This window comes from Megalopta genalis, chromosome 1, assembly GCF_051020955.1.
Source record: "Megalopta genalis isolate 19385.01 chromosome 1, iyMegGena1_principal, whole genome shotgun sequence".
NCBI lineage: Eukaryota > Metazoa > Arthropoda > Insecta > Hymenoptera > Halictidae > Megalopta > Megalopta genalis.
The window spans coordinates 32,775,688-32,790,483 of record NC_135013.1 but is presented as its reverse complement, the minus strand read 5'-3'; the positions used below and the strand labels follow the sequence as shown (position 1 = coordinate 32,790,483).

General features: G+C 45.4%; 2 protein-coding genes across 3 annotated transcripts in view; one reads left to right on the top strand and one right to left on the bottom strand.

Annotated features, from left to right (window-relative positions):
* LOC117217963 (sex-regulated protein janus-A) overlaps positions 1-14,796 on the bottom strand; it is a 105,596-nt gene that overhangs the window by 26,316 nt on the left and 64,484 nt on the right. The gene's annotated exons all lie outside the window — the stretch shown is intronic.
* Positions 851-14,796, top strand: part of LOC117217962 (phosrestin-2) — a 77,384-nt gene continuing 63,438 nt past the window's right edge. Inside the window, exon 1 of one of the 2 annotated variants that reach the window (XM_076525823.1) lies at positions 851-1,412. The gene's annotated coding sequence lies outside the window, so the exon portion shown is untranslated. The remainder of the gene's footprint in view (positions 1,413-14,796) is intronic. The other variant, XM_033465898.2, reaches the window with a different exon arrangement.

Below are 14,796 nucleotides of genomic sequence, written 5' to 3'. Positions count from 1 at the left end.
GACAGAAACGTCTGAATTAATTCGCTCTTGTCATTTTTATACGACGAGGACACGCGTTCGGTCGTTGCTAATTTGCTTTCGAAGAAGAACAATTACTGTCCCGTTTAAAATTCACCGTTGTTATTAACAATATTTCAGCGCTGCAATTTGGTGACGTTTTCGTTCTACTCGTCGAGTTTTTGTGCGATCGATCCGTTTCGCGGACAGTTTAAATTCGTTATCAATGACAGCGATCAGATAGACACATTTGCAGCTAATGTTACGATATTGAAAATGATACAATGCAGTCTTTATGTAGAATGATTACGTAGCTTAATGATTCTACGCCGTTCAAATTACCATGTGTTTCTGTCTCTGTTGTTGTAAAAATGGATGTTTCTCCGCTTTAACTATATTATATATATTTATATTATTATATATATTATTTAATTATATTATACAGACTTATATTATTATGTATATTATTTAATTTATTTACGTATGTATATATAAATAAATAAATATATATAATAATAATAATATAATATAATATATAATAATATATAATATATATAATATACATATATATATATATATATATATATATATATATATATATATATATATAAAATAAATTAAGAATTAAATTAACAAAATTAACATGACGAGGCGACGGCGACCAGATAAAATCCGTATAAAGTTCCGTTAATAACCAGCGCAGCTTGCGAAACGCGCGAATACGTCTGCCCGCGAAAAAACCGAGCGGAGGAGCTTAATTTTTCGATGCAAATGCCGGAGAGCCGGGGGAGAAACGCGATCGCGAGTTCGGCGAGGCAGCGCAGCAAGTCGAGTTCTCCAGGCGAGACCCGGTCGCGAAAGTGTTGCGAGCACAACAGAGGCTCGCAGGAGGCGTCGCGACGCCTGCGTCGGACGGCTCAGTAGTCGGCGAGCCGTGCTGGACGACGGACGTCGGTCGTATCGTCGAGCCGCACCACTTGTTCGCGAACTCTGGCCGCCGAGCCGCGCTCCTTTCGAGTCGCAGACCCGGTGAAAACCGGGAACGCGTTCCGAAAGCGTTCCGAAAGCTGTTCGAACCAGCCGTGTGCTTTTCGACGGGGATTCTTGCCGAGCCGGGCCCTCGTCCTCGAGCGAATCGCCTTGAATTCAGGGGAAAGGATCAATCGGCGCGGTCCCATGATCCGCGGCGAAGGGAACCGAGTCAAGGTCGAAGTCCTTGTATCGGCTTAGGAGAGAAAAAGAGAGAGAGAAGAAGAGAGAGAGAGAGGGGTGGGGAAAGGCGAGCGAACAACGAACCTCCGGAAAGTTTGAAAACTGTGCGCCGCTCCGGGATTGTGATCCGATAAAAGCACTTTCTCCGTGACCTGGAAACGGGTCGCCGCGGTGATCGCGGGATCACGCTGTCGCCGAAGATCGTAAGTAGATTCCTAGGGACCTGTTCGTCGAGATCCGGAATCGATTGATCGTAATCATCCCTCGAGGAAGAGATCCCGCGGAGAGGAGTCCGCCAGATTGGACGCTGCACGCGGCGAATACGCGGGGAGCGAGAGAATCGACGACGCTGGCTCGAAGCTGCGTCGAAAAAACGAATCGGGAACGCGCGCGCCGCGATTCCTTTGTTTGCCCATTCGAGACAATCGAGCCCGAACCGCGCGACTCGGCGCGCCGCTGTTTGTTCCACCGATTTCGAGTCGTCCGAACTTTCGAAGCTTCGATCACGGCCGGATCGTATGCGGAGAATCGTGTCTCGCGATTTCGACGCGTTTCCGAGTTGTCGTCGGCATTGAATCGAACTTTAGAATAATCGGCGCCGATCGTAGGAACGAACCGTTCGAGGGAACGCCGCGGATTCGAAGTAATAAGAGGAGACGCGCTTGCTCGGAAGTTTGAAGAAAGGAAGACGAGATCTTTATATCCACTGTGCGTTTCCGAGATCGATTCAAAGGATACACTCCGACGCTGATTAATACGGGACTGGCTTGCTTGTTCACGGCGTTCCGTTTCCACGCCTCGCATCGCGCGTTCGAGCAGCCGTCAAAGTCGATTTTCTTCTTCGGACGAAAGCAGCTCCGAATTCTGTTTCACGTTCTCCGTAGATTCTCGGTCGTCGACGCAGATCTCCCCCGTTCGTTTATTCAGCGACGGACCATTCTCGCAGCTGCACCGTCCAAGATATTTATAACAAATCCGAGCGTATATTCAGCAGTTTTTCGAAGCGTATTTTCGAGGATGTTTCTCGCGGACTTGCCAGTCTCTTCGCGTTGGTCCCGAACTGCGATTTATTCGATTCGATCGCCGATAATTATGCGATCGAGCGAACGGTTTGAATTTAACCGTGGATCAAAATTGACCCAGTCAGCATGTTGCCAGGGTTAATACCTCTGCGAAACGTCGCCGGAGGACCCGGTTAACCAAAGCAGCTTTGGCCGATCGTTTACGCTACGGTTCACCTTGTTTGCCGTGCCATCAAATTTTGCTCGCTTCGATGCAGAACAACGCGAACCATTCCGCAGCGTTATCGCTTACGCGGCGCCTCGACGGACACGTTTCTTGCGACGCGAAACACGGCCACGTATATTTTCTAGTCGGTTCAACGCCGAAGGTATTTACCAGGGATTCAATGCGGGTCAATATTCATTAATATAGCAATGCAAGCGATGCTCTTCCGCATTCTTTCTTTCGTTTCTCTTTTTTTTCGAACGATTTTCCAACGAGCTTTATCGTTTGCAATTCAATCAAACGCTTCCGCGCGCTCGATGCAAATTGCAAAAATTGTGAAGAAATTCTGCAGCCCCCGCGTACTGCAGCCAGACACGCCACGAATGCATCAACGTTCACGGTCCATTCGCGCAGCGGCGTTTACTTCGCGTTTCACAATTTATATTTTCGAGTTGAGCGATTCATTTGTCTCCCGAAAATGTAGCCCGGAAATTGTCAAAGAAGACGATCACCGTACAAATCTCGCGCAGTTTTATGAAACAGAACTCGTTCCGTCGTGCAAAAGTGTTCCGTAATTTGTCAAAAAGGTCGCAGAACGGTCTTACAACATTTTGCGGAGGGGAACTTCTATTCATTTAAACTAAACAATCGCGTTCTATCACTCGATATTCAAAGAAACTAAAGAACAATCTTCTATTATTTTAACAAAGGAGAACTTGTTCGCCCCGCGAATGCATCTGGCGATTCATCGAACAAATTACAGAACGATCTTATAAAATTTTGCGAAGCGGAACTTATTCATTCATCCTGAACAATCGCGTTCTATCACTCGACACACAAAGAAACTAAAGAACAATCTTCTATTATTTTAACAAAGGAGAACTTGTTCGCCCCGCGAATGCATCTGGCGATTCATCGAACAAATTACAGAACGATCTTATAAAATTTTGCGAAGCGGAACTTATTCATTCATCCTGAACAATCGCGTTCTATCACTCGACATTCAAAGAAACTAAAGAACAATCTTCTATTATTTTAACAAAGGAGAACTTGTTCGCCCCGCGAATGCATCTGGCGATCAAACAAATTACAGAATGATCTTATAAAATTTTGCGAAGCGGAGCTCATCTATTTATCCTCGCGAGAACGTCCCATTTTGAAACTAAAGAGCAATCTTCGTGCTCGCATCGTCCGCGATAGAAGCGTTTCCGCGCAACATTCTCATAGACGGCATTTCGCATACTTCGAGCGTCCAGAAAACCCTTTCCGGCGGGAAAATATTCGCAAAAGCGCGTCCGAGTTTTCCTCGGCGCGAGCGAATATAGTTCGCGGACCGAAATATCATTCGCCTGCAGGCCGAGCAGACGGTCACGTTTTTCGCGTGCAGGAGTGCATGACCCGTGTAAATCCGAGGATCGCGTATGCAAAACGGATGCCGGTATCGATAACCTCTCGCCGTTTCGGCGACTCTCGGCTCTTCGGCGCGGGAAGGAAGCGTGTCTCGTTGTTGCCGAGGCTCTCATGAAAAATTGATGAGCCCGTCGGTGGAACGGCTCGTCGAAACCCAACGGCGGAAAGCCAGCCGGCGGAACAGCCACTTTCCGAATTTCTATCGAATTTACATGTGGCTCGAGGCTGCCCGGCTATCGGACAAGCGTCAAATCCAGCCCGACGGATGATAACTCGACGAGCAGCAAATTCGTCGCACGCCGGCGACGTCGCATCCGGGCCCCCCGCGGCACCCGATCAATCCGCAGTTAATTACCGTCGCATTAATTAACTCCGAGAAGATTACCAGGTAACAGCTGCTGCTGTTCCTTCTCCCCCTGCGCGGCTGGGAACACCAACTCGCGAAAGTTGCTGCCTCGGTTTCCGGCACGCGGCGCTCGGAATATCGCGGCACCGCACGTTCCGCCAGACCCAGAAACCAGCTAATTTCCCCGAATTATGATGTCTCTGGCGGGAGACGACTTAATAACTATCATCTCGCGCAACCCTGACGGAGAGAGAGAGAGAGAGAGAGAGAGACCGCGGTTGCGACACCGTCTCTCCGGCGATCCTCGTTTCCCTCGAACGACGTTTCGCGTGGCCGCACGTTCGTGGCTCGATGAAAACGTTGCGCGGAGAACGGAGTCGAATAATGTAATCGCTTTTTCTCCGGAAAATGTTCGCAAAAATCATTCGTCTTTCGGCAGAGCAGGCTTGTCAAACACTGCCACGAAATTACGTGTTTCGGAATTCTCTTTCGCGGACGCTGAAATTATAATTATGTTCAACGAGCGCGCGCGGCGATGCGCGTAATTATCGTCTCTAAAGTAACATTCGCCTTTGTACTGACAGTCGAACAAAAAATTACCCGGAAAGCTATATTCTTATATTTAAAGTTTCTGTTATTTATAATATGGAAATATGATTTTTTGTGAATTATTTGTTCTGGAAACGTAAAACATTTTCAGCGATTTTTATCGTAATTTATGTACAGTGGAACAGTGCTGTTGAAATGATTTCCTCGTAAATGCATCTTTAAATTTCGATAATCGTGAATTAAACGATCCGGTGCACGCCAGTTTGACGTCATCCTTTCCTTCACAGTTAACGAAATTGTAAAAATGATTTCACGAGCATATATACAGGGTGTCTCAAAAATGTCTCGTAATCCGGAAATGGAGGGTTCCTGAGATCATTTGAAGCAACTTTCTCCTTAGCGAAAATGCAAACCGCGGCTTGGTTCACGAGTTATTAACAAAAAAGAGTGGCCAATAGAAGGCGAGCTTGGTTGGCGCGTGGCGGTGGAGCCAACGAGCGGTACTGGATTTCCCCCATTCATTCGCTCGGCCACCACGCGCCAGCCGAGCTCGCCTTTCATTGGCCACTGTTTTTCGTTAATAACTCGTTAACGATGCCTCGGAGAAAATTTTCGTAAAGGAAAAAGTTGCTTCGAATGATCACGGGAACCTTCCATTTCCGGATTACGAAACATTTTTGGGACAACCTGTATATGTAACAGCATATATTGTAACAGAAACTATGCAAAATTCAAGTAAATCGGATCACGTCGGTCTCATAAAACAATTCATACGTTAATCGCGTTCCGAGCTCGCTACTAGTTCTAGCGTTAAATATGCGGGCACCGACGTGATTATCCGGCGAATTGGTTCATTCGTAAAAATCCCGAGTGGTTCGAGCGCACGCGATTTCCGTTTGTGAGAAGCAGCAGTTGTTAGCGCCCGTTAGATTTATCGGCGAGGGAGACGCGACAAGGGGAGAAAGAAGAGGCGCGGATCGGTACAGGAATTAACATTTCATAGCCTCGCCGAAGCGAGATACGAATCGTCGGCACTGTGAAGCGCGTCGAAATCAGGGTTGCGAGATATTGTTCGCGGATTAAGCTCGCGGTTGCATTATTCAGGCGCGCGTGGATTATTCGGATCTGGGCCGCGAGGAAATCGTTCGATCAGTCGATATAATCCCGTGAAAATACAACAGCTTCCGCGGCCGTTGAGCCGCGGAAAATTTCGCGTCGCCGAATTTAAACCGACGAGGATTCGAACGGGATCCGAACGGGTTGTCGAGGTTGCGGCTGGGCCGACGCGTGGCCTACAATAACCGTCCGATAATTGTTGATCCCACGATCGGAGCACCGAATCGTACGCGACGCGCAATGGCGTCGATTCCGTTCCAAAAATGAAACGAAAATCGTTGGAGTCGCTTGTCGACAGGTAACGAAATGAGACATCTTCGCGAACGCGCGTATCGTTTCCGTCGAAGACGCGAGCGAAGACATATAAAACGTCGTTATCGATCTCTACAGGGTGTCCCGAAAATGTCTCGCAATGCGTAAGTGGCAGGTTCCTCAGGTCATTGGAAGCAACTTTTTCCTTTGCAAAAATTTTCTCCGAGACACCGTTAACGAGTTATTAACGAAAAACAATGACCAATGAGAGGCGAGCTCGGCTGGCGCGAGGCGACCGAGCCAATGCGCGGAACTGGGCTTCGTGCGCTGGTTGGCTGGGCCGCCTCGCGACAGTCGTACTCGATTCTTATTGGTCACTGTTTTTCGTTGATAACTCGTTAACGGAGCCTCGGAGAACATTTTTGTAAAGGAAGAAGTTGCTTCGAATGATCCGAGGAACCCGCCATTTATCCTGTGTACTCTTTTTTCAGTGCTAAATCCACGAGGCTCATTATTAGAGGGTTCAATGTTACGGGAAGCGTAACATTGTTCATGGTTTTTGGACGACAGAACTGAGAAATTCGCAAGGATTCGAAGTTACTCGCAGATTTTGCTGTTGCAATAATAACGCATTATGTATTATACCTCACAAGAAAAAATTAATTCGAACAGATTCCAAAGAATTCGTGAATTTCATCCGTTATCTGAATAATTCTTCCATCATTCTGATACCTTAAACCCACGTGAAACCTGCTAATTACACGTGCTAGACAATAATAAATCGAATCGCGCGACAATCTTTCTCTTTTCACATTTCAGTTCCATTTTCTAAAAAGATCGATCTATCTCCCTTTTCATTGTTTCCGAATATATTCGTTCGTCTCATCGATCGGTGGCATTTTCTGATTCACTTTCGATCGAAAATCGAGTAGATCACGAGCTATGAATTTCAATTGAACGAATAACGCTTATTAATCGAACGGAGCGTCGCGAAACATTGCACGGCCGCGTAATCAGGCCTGGAAAAATCCTGTCGCTCTCATAATCGCGGTTGAATCACCGCGCAACTGTGTCTCGAATGCGACGTCCACGTCGGATAATTAACGGGCGGCTGGCTCAGCGCTCACCGGCCGGGTGTGTTTAACTGACAATCGGCTAATTAAGATTGCCTTTGTATTGGATTACAATCGATGCTATTCGCGTCCTCTGCGCAAAGGCCAGCGCGGTAATGGCGTATAAATAGTGCGCGTGTCTTGTCGATCGGGTTTACGCAACAATCTACAGTCAAGATGAGCCCGAGCCGACCGACCGACCGACCGCTTTCCGATTTTCTTTCGCGGAACCGGTTCGACGTTGCACACGACGCCGTCCGTCCCATCGTAATTAAATTCAATATTTTTATCGCGGCTGGGGCGCTGCGGACTATTGCTTTTAATAGCACTCGGAAAACGGTGTAACATTTTGCAAACTGCGCTAAAACGATTTGAATATTTTTCTAGACGACGGAAAGGCTAGCTTGTTAGACAATGACTGTGACACTTTTCTTTGAAGTTTGCTGTTGCTTCGAATAGTTTATCGTGACTGATAAAATATATTAGCGATATATTAGCGATAATATATTAGATAAAATATATTAGCGATATATTAGCGATAATACATTAGATAAAATATATTATAAACTATTAAAATATATTATAATTATAATATAATTAAATTATATTATATAGCGCTACGCGCTACTTTTAATAGCACTTGGGAAACGGTATAACATTTTGCAAACTGCGCTAAATGACTTGAATATTTTTTAGATCACGGAAAGACTAGCTTATTAGACAATGACCGTAACTCTGTTACGTAACTCCGTTTCTTCTTTTAATTTTGCTGTTACTTAGAATAACAAAAAAAAAAATAGAAAAGCTCGTGATTTTCGAATTTTTATCCGAGTCTGTAACGAAAATTTAAAAAATGCATTTTGTGGATCCCAGGCACGTTGAAAATTTTCCAAACGGATTTTTCTTCTCGTAAATAAACAAATGAATAAATAAATAAGTAGATAAATGAACGAATAAATAAATAAGCAAGTAAATAAGTAAGTAATTAAGTAAATAATAAACATATCGTGTGGCACGAGAACCGAAAAGCGTGCACGAATTTCGAACGAAACTGAACAGCATACGAATTCGGTTGGAATAACTTGACAAATTGTGTCCAGCGCGCGGCGAGCTCCGCGACGTGCTCGTTAATTCGCGCGCGGCCGGAGTGAGTTAATATTCTTCTCGCCATTAAACCGCGCGCCGATCGATTTGTTCCGGTGATGTTTTGTTTTCGTTCAGAAATTCGTCCGGCGGCCGAGCCGCGTCCGTCGATTGTTTTCAATTTACGCTCGGTCGCCGTGACCCATCGACGGATTATCGCGCGCGGAACGGCGATATTGGGACGAAGGGAGGGCGGCGAACAGGTTGCAGGGACAATTAAATCGGTGAAACCGCGATCGTCGATTTCCGCGGGCATGCAGATTGTGGTATCTCGTCCCGAACACGGGAAAATCCGTCGTCGAAACACGATATATATACACATGCATATGTGTGTATAATAATACAACGGTTCGAAAATCGTCAATATTTGATCTATTGCCATTTCCCGTAGAACGACTAAAAAAAATCGTGTGCCAAATTTTGGACGCCGTCGTGAATCCGGTCTCGTTTTTTAACGTTCGAGCCACCGAGCTCCTGTTTTGCTCGAGAAAACGATGCTCGAAAATGCTACAGATCGAAACGTCTGCAACGCAGCAGGAAAATTTTTCTCGCGAATGAATCTAGCATAGATCCGAAGATCAAAACCTCCTCTTTACAATGGTTTCTCAAAAATTGGCACACGATTTTTTTTGGTCGTTCTACGGGACAGAAACGCGAGACAAGTTCCGGTCGTACAAAATGAAGTGTAACTTCCGTTTGAAGCTCGACAATCGGACGGTAAAAAATCGTGCATCGAAGTTTAATATGTCGTTGCAAAGAGGAGACTTCGATCTTGAAATCTGTGCAAGGATCGGTCGCGAGAAAAATTCTTCGATGCACAGACAGGCGTCTCAATCTGTAACATTTGTAACATTTTCGAGAAAGAGCAGGTGTCCGGTTTCCCACCCGCTGCGTTGTGCAAAAAGAAATGTCGCGAGAAAATGAACGATGCACAGCGAAAGCGGAAGCTTCGAGCTTTAAAACGAATCCAGGTTCATTGTCGTACGACTCGTTTTCACGAAATTACAGCGGCGCAAGTATCGACGAAGATTTAGCGTACGCAGATTTTTCGGAGCTTTCTGTGGCTCGCTTTGTAATTCCGCGACATTCCGACAGTTTCCGAAATTCCTTTTTTTCCTCTCAAGAATTTCAGAATTCCTTTTTTTCTCCCCGAATTTCAGCGAGCAGGCAAAACTGTTCGTTGCACCGTTCGGCGCCGAATTTGGACGTACCGGTGTCCGAAAGCTTTCTAAATATTTGACGCCAGAAATGCCAGCTCGTTTCTATACGGAATCCTGTGGGCGTGTGTGTCCAGGTAGTTTGATAATACCGTGATAATTAACGCGGCATCCAACGCAGTCCCGCGGCGCTGATTCTTAATCAAAAGTTACGCGCGACGCGAATCCACTTTCGCGGATGCTCCGTGTCACGAATAATTAGTTCCTCTCCGATCTCTCGATCCGCCGCGCCGCAAGACCGATGCTTTTTTTTTCTTGTCGCGCCAATCAGTCGAATTTCCACGGCCTTGCGGCCGGAATTCCGAAACAAACGAACTCGGTTCTCCGCTCGTCGGGCAACAAGTGATTCCATTCCGCGTTGGAACGCGGACAGCCTCTGCGAGAGAAAACTGCGACGGCTCTCGAAGTCGTCCGCTTCTGCACTTTATTCGACGACGAAGCTGTTTACTGCCGAACAAATTAACCCTTTCGCTACCGAGCGCTTGCGTCAAAATGCGATCGCTGTGAACGGAGCGTATTATCGAGTAGTTGGCACTGAAGTACGGAATGTATTTCCGGTTCCAAGTTCTCCGTAGTCCAAATATATTCAGATTTTTGTGATCTTGAGCACGTTACTGTTTGTCTTGCATGGCGAACGATTTCAGTATCGGTATTTTCACTTTCAGTATTTTCGCTATCACTCGTGAAAAATATTCTCCTAAATTTTCTTTTCCCCATGATTTGATAATGCGTCTAAAAAAATTAAATACTTTAAAACTCAACATATTATCGCAAAGGCAGAGATTGAGTATTTATCCGTGAATTATTAAAATTAAGCCAACAAAATTATTTTAGAATTATAAATTCGTGTAAACGAATTGTGATAAGTGGGCCGCGGTTTTTGCGCAGTTCTAGGAAAATTTAATAGTCGAAATTTAAAACGGTAGAAAAATTAAAAGATTTATTTATTCATATATCAGAATGATATTTCACAATGGGAACTTTTCTCTTCGCAACGAGAAGTTGCATTATTACGTTCAAAGACTTCAGAAGAAATTGCTTTTCACTGTTCAAATTGATTGTTTATTTCGACAAAATATTTTACTTCGTTTCTCAACGATGCGCGAGACTCGCAGAAGCAACTTAAACTTGTTTACACATAGCATGATATTTAACGACTGCAGTTCAGTCGTAATTTACTGTCAAGCGACAAAAATATTTGATCGCGTTAAAAAGCTTCGTTCGCTTTAATTACGTCACATAAAAATCAACAGGCAAGCATCTTATTCAGCTGTTCCGTTTCCAAACCTAAACTCGGTTCGGTTGTCCTCGCACCAAAAATGTCTCGACGAAGGAAATTTTGATTTTGTACAAAGACTCGCATATTTTAATTGCGCATTTCGCAGACGACTAATTCATCCCTTCGTCGACAAGTCGTTTCCGCGGATAAAATCAATGTCAAACACAGCGTCGAACGATAGCGGAATCGACAGCAACAAGTTTCTCGGCGCCGTGCCTCGTCTCGCTTTCCCGTAATAAATTCCGGAACGTGACTGTACTCCGAATATTTCGTCTTTTCCACGAGTGGCAACTTCCGAGGGGCAACCTTGACATTTCGAGCCGGCGAAAACGGTGCGCGGGTCTCCTCTATCGCAGACACGATTGCCATTCGTCGTCGCCGTCGAGAACGCCGCCGCTGATCGTCGGTAAACCCGTGGCTCGAGTATCGGCAAATAATCTTGGGCGAGAAGTATTCCCGTGGAAATGGCGCGCCGTTACCGTTAAACGAACCGCGTACGATCGATGCTCAAACATTTGCATACGGCCGGCGACAAACACGTCTCGAGTTGCTCGGTGGCCAGTCAGTGGCCGGTCGATCGCGAGGCGATACGTGGACAGACTCGGCTCGCTCAGCTCGCGAGCTTCATCGTGCCTCGAACAAAGGGTGCCCCGATGGTGCGCGGGGGAAACGTCCCCGGGGACCTGTCGCCGCGAAAGACCCGACCGTCGGGTAAAAATCGACAGCTCGTCGATATTCTCGATCCTTTGTTCGCCTGGATCGAGACCGGTTACGCCAATGGATACATCTTGCGCGTTGACGCGTTGCTTGCCGTGGAGCGATTACGAAGAAATTAGGATTACGAAGAAATTACGAAGAAATTAGAAATGCTCGGAGGTCGGAATTGAAATCGGCAGATACGAGAATGCTTAATTACGATTTTTAGAGCATCGCGGCTCGTTTTTATGGGATTTGGAGGTCGCATGACACGATTCGAAGGCGATTCGGAGGCCACGTGGCACGATTCGACGATCACTCGGGGCGATTCACACCCGAACAGATTATTTTGCGTCGTCGAATCTTAACATCGACGTAGTAATATGTTACATAGGCGTAGTACTAGCACAGGGAAATTCACAGCGACCCGAAATGTGGCAATTCCGGGAGAAATTATTGTACTTCCAAAAATGCGTCGAACATTTGGTCTCGCGGTTCTCCGTTTCAGTTTCACTAGTTATCGTCGATGTTTGGGATTTTTTCTCTCGAAAACCACGAGAGCTTTCGACGATGACCATAAATTTTTTGATCCGTGAAAAGTCGAAATACGTCCGCGGGAAACTCTGTTCGAACAGCTGTCGTTCCAGCTATTCTGCTGTTTCAACTTTCGATCATTTTAATTGTTACTGCGAGACTGCGAACGTTTATGCAAATGCGCTTTTTTTTATAGAAAATAGTCACGAATAGATGATTCCAAAAACACATTTTTTATTTTGTATGTTGCATATTTGTGATTAAAAACCTGAAAAATTGGGATAGATGCTTGCAATGTGCTCGATACCTAATATTAGACTGAACATTCAATACAATACACACTTAATATCGCGCGCGTTTCATATTTTCATAATAAATGCATAGGCGTGCACGAACGTCACATGCGTTTTGCATATTTATCGTGCGTAAACACCCGCAGCGTACCTATCACATTCTCCCATTCTTCTACCGCCTTCAGAATTCACCGTTTCGCGCAGTCATTCCTATCGTGACCGCATAAATTTCGTAGTCTAATTGCTCGTAATAGTTGCATCGAGGGCGATCAGCGTATGCAGAAAGCACGTTCGACAATTTGTCTAAAAATACGCTCTTCGAAAAATTCGGAGGAGCCCGGACGTCATTCGGCTCTGTCGTCGTAAAACATCAGCATCCGGGGACCACCCCCGGGGTCGACTATACTCCCCTTGAAATTGAACAAACCTGCCAGCTGCCTGGAAACGGCTGCCGCATTCATTATCGCGCGAGAGAATGAGACAGGAGAAAAAAAAGGCTTTCCTTTGACACGCGCGGACTCAACGCGAACAGAAGAATTTCCATGAATTCCTAAATAGACGTCTCGGTGCTCGAGCCCTGATATCTACGGATATGATCGATTGCGCCTGACAGACTTCCATTCCGATCCGAATGAAGCATGAAGCGGGCAAGTTCAGGGTGGGCGATACGAGATTCTCATATCGAACAGTCGGCGCGGATTTCATTAAAAATTAGCGCTTCGAGCGGCGTTCTATCTTCGGAGCGGTACCTGCCGCCGATTTCTGCGAACAGTAAATTCTCCCTAATTGACGCTCGGATTGTACACAAATTGGGAATAGGGGATACATGAGAATCGGTAACTATAAAAATGAGACTCGATGCATTAAAAAAAGGCTGGAATTTACCATTTTTGTGCGTAATCTGAGCGTCGATTAGGGAGAATTTACTGTATCGGGTCAGGACCTCGCTTAGGTCTCTGTCGAAATCGCTCGCATGATCCGGGACAAGCTTAATGTCGCCTGCTGGTCCACGGAGACTTCCTTCAAATAAAAATTACTGGATTTCTGCGAAAAGTCGCGTCGCTGGGAAAATAAACGCGTTCCTCTGAAAGGAAACACACGCCGAAAACTATAACGCAATTTTGGACCAAAGATGGTCAACTTTGACCGACGATAACTTCGCGAAAAATTATCGTAGGTCGACGATTGTTTTTTGAAATTAAAGCCTGAAACCTCTACTTTAAGGCAATGTTCCTGAATTTTAAGTATCACGCACCTTCGCCACTGTGACCCTTTAAATATAGGGTCATGTTTGCATCTTGGGACAAGCTTGTCGTCTCGAAAATTGCGAAGTTTAATTAAACGCACGGACTTCGTAAAGTTTTTTTCAGAGATGCCGTTTGCAGTCGAACGAAGTTCGATTCCTCCTCTTTCTTTCGTAGAAAAAGAAACGTGGCTGCGATTTTTCGTCGCGAAGTTACAGCGCTTCGAAGTAACCGATGCATACGAAGTATCGATAGATATTTGTCGTCTTGCTGAACCCGTTGCAACAGAAACTTTTTATATCGCATAAAGATCCGCGGTCTAATAATAACGCGGGCGAAATATTAATTTCCGGCCAGGATTCTTCACCGACAGGAATTCCCCCCCGATGCGTTCGGGCTCTCCAATAATCTTGATCGTCTTCGGCAAGGAAAAATCCCGTCGGAATATCCCGGCGAGGAAAAACATTTTCTTAGCCTGAAACGTCGGACAGCCGCGCGGTTTTGTTCCCTCGGCCGGCCAGATAATGTAACAATTAGCGCGGTCAGTCGGGCGTCGTTAACGCGGCATTGTTAACCCTCAACCGGATTATGTTGGCCGCGACGGCCCCTCGGCAACTTTAAGCAAGTCGTGCATTAAATATACGGTGATGCGATTATATAAAAAAGAATTCATGCAATCCTCTATTAACTCGTAAAATTCGCAATGTTCCGACGGAAATTTACTTGCATTTGCTAATTCGGAAATTATGCAATGCTCGCTGAAACGATAATTATGTCGACGGACATAATAATAACCGAACGTGTAAGAATTCAGATAATAACATACGTAACGCGAATCATTAATAGCCAGCTGGCAATCCCTTTGTTCTTGCACGCGTTCGCTTCGATGTAACGCCTAGAACGCTATGTAAATTTCTCAGTTTTAGTACTATGCTCTCGCGAATTCTCTATCACGATTTGTCCACTTTTTCTCGGTCTCCATTGTTGCTTTCGTACGCTCTGCTATTCTAGCTCTAATTGGGGTAATTTAGAATCTTAACTGTAACTTTATATGAGTATATTTGAAATCATTATTTCGGCTTCCTTGTTCGTATTTTCCTGCAATATTTTTTTAGGATCTCGATGTACATGATATTTATAATTATACTTGTAACGGACAAATTGTGTTC